Genomic DNA, 13,112 nt, shown 5'->3' on the forward strand with positions numbered 1-13,112 from the left:
ACTAACCCCACCACCAAATCCTCTCCTCTCTCAATCCAAACCACCTCACAACCACTGCCTGCAAACAACCCACTTTCCCCTTCCCCTAACCCATCACACCCTAGATTTGAAACCATCCCTACCCCCAAGCATCCTTCCTCTGAAACTCTAACCCCTCAAAACCTAGAGTGTCGTCGAAGAAGCCATGCCTCCAAATTTCGATTCATCTCAGGTGGTCGATGTCTACATCCGCGTCATCGAAGGCAAGGTTGGTGCGGCTAGTTCGCTGCCGCCCAAGATCAGTCCTTTGGGTCTCTCCTCTAAGAATATCGGAGAATACATGGCTAAAGAGACGACCAAGGACTGGAGCGGCACCATCAAGCTCACCATTCAACAAGTGCAACAGTAACATTGCAGTAAATGAGATTTTGGGCACTTGTATTTCTGGGAATTCTAGGGGTTCAGCGGCAACTATTATGGCTAGGTTGGGGGTGGGCTGGCTAATTTGTGCGAGAGAGAGAGAGAGAAAGAGAAGAAGAGAGAGGAAGAGAAGGTGTGTTGGGGAAGTGAAGATGGAGGGTGGTGATGAGTGTGGGTGTTTGAAGGATATATGGGTGTTGGGAATGAAGGTGGGGATAGTGGAAGAGAAGAAGAAGGATGAGGGCGGTGGAGATCCTGGATTTGGAGTTGGTTGGTGACAGTTGAGGGGTTTGGTTGGAGTGTAGAGTTTTTTAATCATGTTACTGTTGTTGTTTTAAATGATTGATTTTAATCTTTTTTTAATTAACTTTAAAAATAAAGAATTTTTTAATACTATTTGTTACATATTTTATTACACTAAGCTGAAAAGGTGGACCCTATATTTGCTACGTCATCACTTAACAGAAGAACAAATGGTCAAATTAACGGAACGTGTAAATTGGTCGAATTTTAAAACATTGGGGCTTAAATTTAAAAAATTTAAACCTTGTAGACCATTTCGAGAATGACCCCAAATCTTGAGGGGGTAAAATGATGTTAGCCTTATATAAAACTCTAATAGATCAGAGCACATGGTTACTTACAAATCGTTTTCAAGCATGCCTTTTGCATTTTTTTTTTCGTTGATGCCATGACTATTTTGGTATGTTTAAAAAAATTTATGACAGATTAAACATGATTTTTCATATCTTCAAAACTTTAAACCTGTTTTTGACATACTAAATGACCTTAAAACCCTAAAAAATGGCTTTACATCACTACAAAGTAGTGTGTTTTGTTAGTTACACCATTCCCTATTCGGAAAGGTATATTGGGTCAAAAACGAACACCAAAATCCCCTAAAATGCTGTCCACTGCAGAAACACTGTTCACAGTAGAAACACTATTTACAGCAATTATAAGGTTTTCTCTTAGATTGTGTTTGGTCTGGTTATTTTTTGTGCTAGATAGGAACTTGTTTTTGTTTTGAGAATGAACAAATTTTTCATTACAAAACCAAACCTAAATACTCAAACCCTAAAGAACTAACCAAAATTGCATCATACCTAAATTACTTGATAAGTTTCTTCAACAAATAGAATCTATCATGTAATCTATTTATGATGACACAAAATAACACGAAATCTGTTTGTAAGTTATAAGTAATCTTTTGCCACAAAGGTGTGATACTTAATTAAGGAAACTTGCATCTATTACTTGTTAGTTTTGTGAATTAAAGTTAAACTGAAAAACTGTTTTCTCTTAATAAACTAACCAAGTTTTGTTGTAAGCAAACAAAACTTGGTTAGTTTAGTAGTGTCTCCAAATCTCATTCATGATTTTGTAATCATCCCACGTTTATCATACGGTTTTATGTTGTTAAAATAAATGGACAAATCCAACCATATTTATGGCTCATGATTTTAATAAGAGTTTTGCATTGTCTTACTAATTATTATTATACAAATACAGGGGCAAAGGGGATAAGAGCACTTTTACATATCCAAAATTTGAACTGTTTTGGTGGAACAAACAAAGCTCTTTGGGTGCAATTGCCACCATATTATTTCGATGTCATGGTTCATGTGATTATCCACCTTATTGAAGTAACTGCTATTACCAGACCCATGCATTATAAATGGATGTATGCCATCGAGAGGTAACAAACTACAATTTTTAGTTTTTACTTGTATTTGTTTCAAGGATAATAATTGTCATTTTTGAAACATTGTAGGAATTTATCTAAACTAAAAAAGTACATTCAAAACAAAGCACGATACAAGGGGTGCATTGTATCAGGATACATGAGAGAAGAATCACTTGGATTTTGTGAGTTGTATTTAGGTGATAGGACTGTGACTTGACGAAATAGGCCCAGTCGTAATGTTGATCCTTTATGTGCTAACACATGGCAAAGTTGCCAAATTTTCCCAACCTAGCTTATCAATTGGGACAATGGAAAATATCCAACTAGCCCTACGATTGGGAGCCAAATATAAGGTATTCTTAACACCCAACAATTACATGTATGTGCTTTTCAATTCCAAATATGTTATTCAAGTGTGCTTTCTAATATTTTTATGACTAATATTCTTAACACACATAGTTTGGTTGACTGTGACTGAATTCCAAATTAGTTTTAGTTGACTATGACTGGATTGAATCACGAACATGAAGAAATTCATGTTTGAAAACTGATGAGTACGGCATTACATTGGTCAACTTCAACAATCTCCTTTCACCACCAGATACGTTTGTATTTGGGTCACATGCACATCAAGTATTTTATGTGCAAGATCCATAAGACATAGAACGGAAAGTTGTCATGAAAACCTTTTCTCAAGAACTTTTTGATATAGGAAATCATACATCACACGATATTTCTGCACCTCAAAATTCAAATGGGGAGGTTGATGAAATTGATGAAGTGCAACCATGAGTAGATGTGCCATCCATAGTAGTGTGGTGTGTTGTCAACATCTAAATTTGTTTTGTATTTATTGATGAATGGTTGAATGATGTAGCTGACAGGACCCGACCCAATTTTCACTTTGGAATCCGAGTCGAATCCTGTGCGTGTCCGACATCTGGCGAATGTCGGGCACAAAAGACCTTTTTACCCTTCTCGTCTCAAATTCTTTTCAGATTTCCCTTAGACTTCTGCCGAAATTTCGGCAAAATCTCCCCTGTATTTTGACCAATCCCAAAATTTTCACCTGTTAAACAATCAAATAAATCCACACCAACTGCCAGAATATCTCAAATAACAGATCTCCACTCCAGTTTTTCAGTTTCAACTAGATATCAGAGCATTTTCTAAAGTTTTCAAGGTTTCAAGGATTTTCTACAAAACTCTACCTTACTTGGTGGCGCGGAAGCTAGGGATGGCCCAGTGGTGGAACCCGCGTACTTCTATGGCCTGGGGGCGAAAAACAAGTTGAAAAGGTGAGTGGACAAAAATAATGTTCTTGAAAACAATTTTATAAACATAATAACCCCCATTTAAAATAAGAAGAAGTCTAAATTGAGGGTTTGTCTAGATTTCAATATAGAGTATTCAAATAAGCATGTAAAAACCTACTGATGACTGTGCTTGTATAACTGAACCAATATGTAAAGATATAAATGCACGAATATCCAAAAAACTGATATAAAATAACTGAAAGTCATACTTGAATAAAAGAAAACTCAAATCCTCTGAAAAATACCACCTATTTGTACCCCTGTCATGTCCGTCAATTCCCCTGGCAGGTCTCGGGCGCCACGCAGTCTACCCGAGCCGCAAACTGGCGAAATCAGGGGACTATGATCAGCCTGATCCGCCGGCAGATTCCTCGATGACACCAAGTCAGCTCGAGTCGCTCTGGCAGGATGCAGGGGACCGTAGTCAGCCTGATCCGCAATCCTGGCAGGTCTCGGGGACACAGAGTCAGCCGAGCCGCAATCCTGGCAGGTCTCGGGACACCAAGTCTGCCGAGCCGCAAATCCTGGCACTCACGGTCCGAGCGTCCCCGTAACTCGTGAGGCAAAGTCAAGTGCACTGACATAAACTGAAATCGGACTGGATGTCCGTAGACATCGGTCCAACTGTGGGTAATCACCAAAGAAAATGGGTACGAGGTGGTTTTAAAATAAATTCCTTTAGAAAAATATCTGAGTAATAACTGTAAAGCTCAAGTTGTGCTGCGGTCTCAACTGATTCCAACCTCGAACTCTATTTCTATAACTGGTAAATAAGCAACACAGACTTATAGAACTATTACTGTACTAATCATGTTCGGAACCACAATAAAGCTTACTCAAGATCAAATAAAGAAATTTATTCAAATAAACTCATTTATATAAAATCAATATAAAATCACTTATGAAATCTTATTTATAGAAATCCTTTATACAACTCATTTATATAAAATAATTCATGAAAGAAAGTCCACTCACTGCTGGTCCGAGCTAGCTGGACCATTCGAAGGTCCCTCCTGTGGGTTAGCTGGACTCTTGGTGCCTGATTATCCAAGAATAATAAATCATAAACTGCTGAATAAAAAGAACTTAAATTAAACACCCTGCCCCCGGCTCCTAGAAATACATGCACTCGTTTTAAAGTTACTTCTATGCCCACAATAACTTTTCAGACACTTAGAACTGTCTTGAAAGGCCCGACGTTTTACCAAGCGATAAACCATCAGACAGGCCGATCCGGGACCCCGTGGGTCCACGATCTTCGATGGCCAATCTGGGCTTCTCTGAAGGTTCCTCATAGAGAAGGAACCATGTTCCGCGAGTTTGGTCCGAAACGGACGGTCGGATTGGCCAAAATCACGTTATCAATTAAAATTCAAACCCTAGCACCAGGGTTCGCGATTTCGGAGTATCCGGGACTCCGATTCGCAATCCGTCGAATCTTACACGATTCTGGAATCATGTAGACCGACATATCCAAAATTCAGTACGATCCGACGCTTAGACGACACTGCAACTAAGGATCGCGCGATATGTAAAATTCGTTCGGGGCCCAAACGGACTCCGAATCGAGATCCGCGAAATCCTACGCGCTCGTGACGACCCGAGAATCTCAAAACTGCCCAGAGTTACTTCACCACCCTCGCCCACGCGCCCCAGTAAGCATGGGCAGATTTGGGTGTCCTAAGCGATTTCGGGTGGCCGAAAAATCTCGGAACCAAGACTTCAAACTCCTATCCTAGGTAAAACACCCCATTTGGAGTCACTTTTGTTCTTGGACATACCCCAAAAAGTGACTGGAAGTGGTCGAAAACAGAGGCCGAAAATCGGCTGAAACTTCAAGCTCAAAAATCCAATGGCTACACTACAAATCGATCTAATCCGACCCAACAAGCAGATAGAACAGCTCGAGAGGTTCAAGATCCATACCTGGGTCGACGGAAATGGTGGCCGGAGGAGGGAGATCGGAGGCCTTGAAATTTCTGTGATTTTGGATGAGCTCCGATCGTTCTTTCACAGTTTCCGGCCAACACAGGTCACCGGCGGGCGGGGAATCGGTCGGGAAAGGTAGGAGACTCTTTTGACCATAACTCTTCTGTTACAACTCCGATTCGGGCCCACTACGTGTCTATGAACTCGTTTCGCCGTGCTCTACGTAATGGCATAAGCGAAATTGTCAAATTCTTTCTCGATCAAAAAGTCAACTTTTTCCTTATTAAATAATGCGAGGGTAAAATCGTCTTTTTGCTAGAAGATATTATTCATACTTTTTAGATATTTTTTTATTTCCTTGATATTTTATTTTGGGTTATTACAGTAGCTGTCTTCTATTATAAATATATTTTTTAACTTTTAAATATATATTCATTATTTTGTTGTTGGAATTTGAAAAAGTTTTTAAAAACTTTACCGTTTTGATTTGTTTAATTATTTTGGCTATTTTATTTTATTTATTGTGAGGGTTATAAATATTTAATTTTTAGGTTTTATTTCTATATTGAATGCCTTAATTTTCTAGTTTAATGTGGTGTAGGTTACATGTTATTAAATGCCTATAAAAGGTCACTCTTTCTTTACATTTGAAATACTACTATAATACTATATGCAACCACATTCTAATTCTCTCTTCCTCTACCTTCATACTTTCTATTTATTTTATTATTATTTTTGGGTAACGGTTTTATGACTTGGAGACCTATATCCGACTGTAAACGTGCTCATAACGAACCTTGAGCCTGTGTATTGGGGGTTGTATCTTGGAGTCTTGTAGACTGTCAGTACTTGCAAGTCGAGAGTCTACAAAGGCTTTAGATTGTTATAAAAATTATAGTTTTTTGCTTTCCATAAAAGCCAAAAGCAAAACTCTTTATAATATAATAATATATGAAATAAATTGGAAAGTCTTTTAAGGTAAAATAAAAACTAAATAAACAAATAATAAGTAAATAAAAGTAAAATAAATTAAGATTATGAAAGCAAGCCTAGTATGGTGAAGCACGTCAAAGATGTTATCCTAAAGTCTTTGTACGAGAAGGTATTGACGGTCTGCAAGACTCCAAGAACCCCCAATACACAGGTTCAAGATCCACTATAAGCACGTTCACAGTCAGATATATAGGTCTCCAACTCACAAAACCGTTACCCAAAAATAATAATATAAGTAGAGAAAGTATGAAAGGTAGAAGATGGGAGAATCATATTGTAGTGGTAATTGTGGTATGTGGTATTGTGGTAATATGCCAAATGTGCAGGAGGAGTGACCTTTTATAGGCATTCAAGAACATGTAACATCTACCACATTAAACTAGAAAATTAAGGCATTCAATATAGAAATAAAACCTGAAAATGAAATATATATATATATATAACTCCACGATAAATAAAATAAAACAGCCAAAATAATTAAACAAACCAAAACGGTAAAATTTTAAAACCTTTTTAAAATTCCAACACCTTCTCATCCCAATTTTTATTTTTATTTTTATTGAAATGAGAACTTTTATTCATGAAGAAGCAACATCAATACAACCAGAGCTCCTGGTTTCTCTAGTTGCTACAAATTAAAATCTTGCCATAAAAACTCCCAATAGAAGAAATCTGGTCATAGAAAAGAGTACCAGCGCACCGCAATACATAAGAAAACTAACCCTCTTGTCTATCCCTTCCTAGTAAAGTTTGAATTCATATCGGACTCACCCATTTGCAGAAAAATTGAGTGCCTTTCCTCAGTCAATTTGAGCCATAGCATGAGCCATACTGTTACCTTCACGAAGTTGATAAACCACCTTTTCATTACCCAATTGCACCTGCAACATCCAAATATCATCAACTAGATTACTCACATTACTAATCCATCCATCTATGCCAATAATCAAATAAACCGTACCTTTAGCAATGGCCAGAAGTAGCCCGCTACGAATAGCCGCTAGCTCTATTCCCAAAATATTGAAACCATTCTAGCCAACAGCCGTAAAACCCTAACAAAACTCTCCATGACAATCACGAACCAAACCGCCCACTTCTCGTCGCCTACTACTCCCAATTTATCTTTGAATGAATGAATGATATAGTTGTCTGCTCATTTGTATTTCAAAATATATTTGAAATCAATGGTGATGGACAATGGAGGTCTGCGGTCTATATGGAATTTTTAAATCAATTGTTGATTTCCAACGCTATGCATAACAAGTTGGGAAATAGCAAATTAGGAAGATCAAATAGAAAAGTCCAGCTTATAGAAACAAACTAATACGCATCATATTATCAAACAACTGATACCCTTCGTAGATTAAAAAACACCTAACATTCTAAACAAACTGACAGACAACCACATACTACATTGTGTGACCTTATGATAATTTTAAAGACACTAGTTAGTGCCATATTTAGTCCACAGCAAGAAAAAACCATAGAGATAGTACAAATTATTTTAAATGGGTTTTTGTAGCAATGGTGCTTGAACTATACCCATAGTTACATTTTGGTCACTCAACTCTAAAAATAGCTGCAGAGGTCCCCCAATTATGTACGGTGTTGCATTACTAGTCCCCTTCGTCAAGTCTGTCTATTTTTCCGTTAAATACATGGGTAAACTTGGAAATTCATCCCAAATATTTATAAAAATAAAATAACAATAAATAAATAAATAAGGGTTAATTGTAGCAGTGGTCCCTCGACTATACTCGGAGTTACATTTGGTCATCCAACTCCAAAAAATAGTTACAAAGGTCACTCAATTAGGTGTTGTGTTGCACCATTAGTCCTTACCGTCAAGTCTCTCTAACGGTTGGGACTAATGGTGCAACACAACAATGGAACCTTACCACGAGTCGTGAGTAGAAATTTTCCGTTTTTCTATTTTGGCTATGCTATGCATTATCCATTCATGTGTTGGTTTAAATGTAGGAGAAGGAGAAACACTTGACGGACCTACGACAACCGACGAATCATCACAGCTTTCAGGGGTTCTTTTTCTCCAAAAATTGTCAGTGCTAGTAAGAAGTCCAAAAATAATAATCTAGTTCCACTAAATGAGGAAGTGAAGAAAACATTAGTAAGAGGTTTTCTTAATTTGAAATGAAATCATTAAAACGATTTTGCACACATGAAATTTTATAATGATAATGATGTTGTAGGCTGAATTTGAGCTACTTGGGCAAAGGATATATGATGAAGGTCAAGTCAAAAAATACGAGTAGAATACTTTCAGGTTATATTTCATTCTCCAACAAAAGGTATTTATAATACAAGGATGTAACCCTAATATGGTCAAACTATGAAACAAGATAAAATCTTAATTACACAATATCTGTACAAAATGAAAGAAATAGAATCCTAATAGACTAGAAAATAAATCTCCTAATTAAGCTAGGATCTCGCTAACACTCCCCCTCAAGTTGGAGCAAAGATGTCACGCATGCCCAACTTGTCAAGTGAATTGAGAAAGACCGTAGTAGACATAGCTTTCGTAAGAACATCTGCCAGTTGATACTCGGATAATATAAACGAAAAAAAAATAATTCCAGCATCCAACTTCTCTTTAACAAAATGTAGATCAACTTCCACGTGTTTTGTACGATCATGTTGCATAATGTTATGCGCAATTGCAATTGTAGCATTATTATCACAATACAAATCCATGGGTTTCTAGGATCCAAACCCAAGATCTCTCAACAATCTTCTCAACCATAGTAACTCACACACACCTTGAGCCATCCCATGGTACTTGGCCTTGTTCCTAGCCTAGACACCACATTTTATTTTTTACTCCTACAAGTAACAAGATTACCATCAACAAATGTGAAATACCCAGACGTAGAACATCTATCAGTAATTGAACTAGCCCAATCAGCATCCATATACCCTTCCACATATGTATGACCATTCTTGCAAAATATTAACCCCTTGCCAGAAGTTACTTTCAGATAACTCAAAATGCGCATCACAGCACCCATATGATTTTCACTAGGAGAATGCATAAACTGACTCATTACACTCACTGCATATGCAATATCAGGACGTGTATGAGCTAAATAAATCAATTTCCCCACAAGTCGTTGATAACACTCATTATCTATAGGGACTTGATTATGATACAACCCCAACTTATGATTCTATTCACCTGGGGTATCAATTGGTTTGCAATCCAACATTCCAGTCTCTGCAAGTAAATCCAAAATATACTTTCTTTGAGATAGAAAGATACCATGTTTAGATTTGGCAACTTCAATCCCAAGAAAGTATTTCAAATCACCCAATGACTTCATCTCAAACTTGGAAGCCAGATGCTTCTGAAGGCTTTGCATTTCTACCTGATCATCTCCAGTTACAATCATATCATCAACATAAATAATTAAAGCTGTCAATTTACCTTTATGACTTTTTAGGAACAAAGTATGGTTTGAGTTACTCTGCACATACCCAAACTTTTTCAAAGATGATGCAAATCTCTCAAACCACACTCTTGGGGATTGCTTCAATCCATATAAGGACTTCACAGCTTATATACAACACTCTCTTTAGAGCTTACAGGAATACTAGGAGGGAGATCCATATAAATCCCCTCCATGAGGTCACCATGTAGAAACACATTTTTGACATCAAACTGCAATAAGGGCCAGTCGTGGTTAGCAGCCAGGGATAAAAGTATATGCACATTATTGAGCTTTGTCACTGGAGCAAAAGTCTCAAAATAATCCACTCCATAGGTTTGAGTATAACCCTTTACTACCAATCTAGCTTTGTAACGGTCGATGAAACCATCAGCCTTATGTTTTAAAGTAAACACCCATATGCATTCAATTGTTTTTTTTCCCTCATGGCAAAGGAACTAAATCCCATGTCATATTCTTGTTCAAGGCATCCATCCATTTGAGGTTAGATAAAGCTCATGCAGCTTAGTTGGCACACATACACTAGATAATTGACACAAATATGATGTATATGACTTACATAAGCAATGAGTTTATCAAATAATGACTAATGGGATATTTAGATTCGGCATGTATATCCGGGGAATATTATACGTTAGGTTTCCCACAAGTAGTTCGTGGGAGTAATTGATAAGTAGAAATAGACATATTATCAGAAATTACATCACTTGACTCATTATCACGATTTGACTAGAGCAATGGCAGGGCAGAATGGGGTTTTGTATCAAACTTGTCTTCACAAAAATCACAAGAAACAGCACTGGGCAACCCAGGTGAACGGTCGTTTTGTCATAGAGAGCAGGATCGTCACTTTCAGACCTCGATGACCGGTCGTGACTATCTTGGTGACCAGTATTTTTGAAGCTGTGAGCATCATTTTCAGGTTCAGAGCTAGACGACCAGTCGTGACCATCTTGATGATCGGTCATTTTGAAGCTGAGAGCATCATCTTTTGCTCAAGATCTAGGCGACCGATCGTTTTCTTTCCGAGAGCAATATCTGCAATATCTTCACATTAATCATTAAGTCCAAGATCCTTCAATCCAAGACTCTCCAATTCACTACTCTGCTCCCCATGAATTGGAGAGGAATAAGAGACATAAAGGGCACTTCTTCATGGAAAGTCATGTCTAAAGTAACATGGACCTTCTGAGTAGGTGGATGATAGCACTTATAACCCTTATAAGTAGAAGAGTAACCAATAATGACACAGCGCAACACATAAGAATCAAGTTTACTCCGTTGATGAGAGTAGACATGAACATAGGTAACATACCCAAAAACTTTATAAACATGGTCACCAAACACATCACGGGGAGTCTTGAAATCAAGAACCGGGCTAGGAGTACGATTAATCAAATAGGCAATAGACAGAACAGTATGCCTCCAAAGATGATGGGGAACAGACATATCCAATATGAGTAAGTGAGCAACTTCAAGCAATTTTCGGTTCTTTCTTTCAGACATACAATTTTGTTGAGTGTAAAAGGGGTTGTCGTTTGGTGAAACTGAGCACAGAAGAAATACGCCAAAGTATTATTCATATATTCTCCTCTGTTATCAATCAAGAATACTTTAACCCGAGTATGAAACTGAGTAGATACCATAATACAAAACTCTGGAAGGATGGAAGCAACATCATGTTTATTTTTCAGCAAGAAAACTCAAGTGAGTTGGGTACAATCATCAATAAATGTGACAAACCAATGAAATCCATTCGAAGTAACGTGAGTCGGACCCCACAAACTAGAATGCACTAAATCAAAAGCCTTTGCAGCTTTACTGTCACTCAAAGGAAACATAGTGCAATGGCTCTTGGCCAAAATACATGTCTCACACTTAAAACTGGACTCATCATAAGAGTGGAATAAAGATTGAAAGAAACACTTAAGGTAGCCAAACGACGGGTGTCCCAAGCAACAATGCCGTAACTAAATTTGTTGTTTGTCTTTGACATTGCAACTTTGAATAGTATTAACGACACGATCACGAACTGGTGCAGAAGTAATGTCAAATAATATAACCCCCCATATCCGTTTACCATGCCTAATCGTCTCGTGAGTCTTGAAATCCTGAAAAGAGCAATGAGTATGATAGAAAGTAGCAAAAGCATTAAGTGGATCAAATAATCGACCAGTAGATAACAAGTTACAATGGATATTGGGAACTAGTAATGCACGAGACAATGACAGAGTAGGAATGAGAGAGATTGTGTCGTCGCCAGTAATTGGAGAGGGCAAACCATTAACATTAGCTATGTATGGGTCAAGGGTGTTACTAGACAACTCATCAAAAAATTTAGCATCATATGTCATATGATCAGAAACACCAATGTCAATTATCAAGTATTAGAGCCAGTACCTGGAATAGGAACACAGCAAAGGCACAAATACGGCAGATGCACGAAGACATGCATGTACACAATAGAGGCATGAACACAGCAGAGTACATAGCGGAACACAACAGAGGCACAAATACGGCAGATGCACGAAAATAGGAATGGCACGAACACAATGGAGACACGAACACTACAACACAACATACAAACCCAGGAAGGCATACACGGCACAGAGAGAAGAAAAAATATGGGCCTAGAACACGGGTGGGCACAACACACAGGTTACCAGAAAATCGGCTCATATATCAAGTCAAACAATATGGGTAGAATATTTTCAGGTTATGTTTCATTCTCCAAAAAGAGGTATTTATAATATAAGGATGTAACCATAGTAGGGCCAAACTAGGAAACAAGATAAAATTCTAATTACATAATATCTGTACAAAAAGAAAAAAAAAAAAAGAGTCCTAATAGATTAGGAAATAAATCTCCTAATTAAACTAGGATCTCGCTAACAGAATTAACAACAAAGGTGCGAAATGAAGTGTTGGCTGAACTTTTTGGGCCTGAAAGGAAAAACACAGTTAGGGAGGGGTATAGGATTGGTGCTAAAATGGGCAGATGTCCCTGAAATCATTACTGAGCAACAAGGCATCAATCATGAATTGCAAGCGTTGAAGGTTGCATATGAAGAACAACGTCTTTCTGCTAAACACGCATGTTCAGTCTGCAGAGATGGAACTGATGAAGAAAGAAGCAATTGATGTGCCGCAAGAGAAGAGCAAATGAGAGTCCCTTGAATCCATTGCATCATGTTCTTGCAGCTGCAAACATAGATGACATTCAGTGCATTGACATGCCCTTATTCATCAATGCTTTGAAGGAAGCAGCTAGGCCACAAGATGGGGGCAACCATGCCAATGTCCAACACTCTCAGGTAACAA

This window comes from Prunus dulcis, chromosome 5, assembly GCF_902201215.1.
Source record: "Prunus dulcis chromosome 5, ALMONDv2, whole genome shotgun sequence".
Classification (NCBI taxonomy): domain Eukaryota; kingdom Viridiplantae; phylum Streptophyta; class Magnoliopsida; order Rosales; family Rosaceae; genus Prunus; species Prunus dulcis.